Here is a 1599-nt window from a genome sequence, read left to right on the forward strand (position 1 = left end):
GCATCAAAATCTAACTTTGATCTCTTTTTAATGCATAGATATGGCTGTATGCAACTCAGAAATAAATAGCCTTATGTTTTTATATGTGTTCTTACACTACCCTTTAAACTAGATTCACAACTGCATCCCTTTACAATTCAATGAAGCACATTTTGAATGTCAAAGATTATCTCCATTTTTCATTCATAGACCTCTGCTCTTTTGAATTAATTATTCTGTTCATATTCCCAACTCAGCTTTATGTTAACTCTCAATCAGCTCCTCACGATTCAACTAGGAATTTTAGGAATTGTTAAAATCTCTGCTCAACTTCCTTGTGTTCTTTGAATATTGATACATTAATTGATAATTCTTAAACATATTTCATTAAATGAAATAAATTTATTGCATTCAAATCTAATTTTAGAAAAAACATATGCTGGTTGAGTGCTGGTTCATCCCTAAATGTAACCACACTGTCCTCTAGTGGATATTCTTGTAAAGCTGCAGTTCAATAATTTGTTAACACTCACTTGTTGTTCTTTCACACTTGTGGGCACAGTTTTATCGTCATTAAAAAGGCTTTTGTATCATATACAAATGGACAATATTTATACTGGCCAAGCCAAATGACTATTTAACTATAAAAGCCAGTACAACCAAATCTAACACTGAATTAAAACTGAAAGAAGTGCAGGTGCTGTATATCAGAAACAAAAACAGAAATTGCTGGAATTGCTCAGCAGGTCTGGCATCATTTGTGGAGAGAAATCAGAGTTAACGTTTCAGGTTGAACGACCCTTCCTCAGAACTGATGGTAATTTAGAAAATGTCAGGTTACATGCAAAAGATAGGGTTGAAGGAGGAGGTAAGGAGTGAATGACAGGTAGGGATAAAGCCCAAAGAGTCAGAAGAACGGTTGGACAGACAAAGGCGTGGATAAAGATCTAGCTAGGAGGGTGAACAGCTATTAACGGGGACTGTTAGTGGCTAATAATGGATTGTTTGTAATAGTAGATTATGTGCTAATAAGGTCAGGTGTGTGGGGGTTGGGGCAAGGACATGGGAGAGCTCAAGCCCGAAAGCTGTTGAACTTGATGTTCAGTCCAGAAGGCTGTAGAGTCCTCAAGCGGAAAATGAGGTGCTGTTCTTCCAGCTTGCGTTGAACTCCACTGGAGCACTGCAGAAAGCCTGATACAGAGATGTTGGCCAGAGAACACGATGGTGTGTTGAAGTGACAGGCAACGGAATGCTCAGGGTCTTTTTTGTGGACAGAACATAAGTGTTCTGTGAAGCCAGTCTATGATTTGTTTCCCCAATATAGCGGAGACCACATTGTGAGCAGTGAATGCAGTAGACTCAATTGTGTGAAGTGCACATAAAGCAATTGGAGATTTTATGCATTCAAGGTTTGTATGTTCCCCACCAGATTACTCTGATACTGTATTTTCCACCTCTTACTCAATCTATTTGTCCTCCTATGCTGAAATCTAAACTGCTCCCAATTCTCAGGTCTGCTACATTTTTTGGCCAATGTATGTGCCCCTTCCTTGAATCTAATACAATCTCTAAATTCCCTGTTTAGCCATGGTCGGGATATCCTTCCTGTTTTATTTTAGA

The sequence above is a fragment of the Chiloscyllium plagiosum genome, chromosome 6, assembly GCF_004010195.1.
Source record: "Chiloscyllium plagiosum isolate BGI_BamShark_2017 chromosome 6, ASM401019v2, whole genome shotgun sequence".
Lineage (NCBI taxonomy): Eukaryota > Metazoa > Chordata > Chondrichthyes > Orectolobiformes > Hemiscylliidae > Chiloscyllium > Chiloscyllium plagiosum.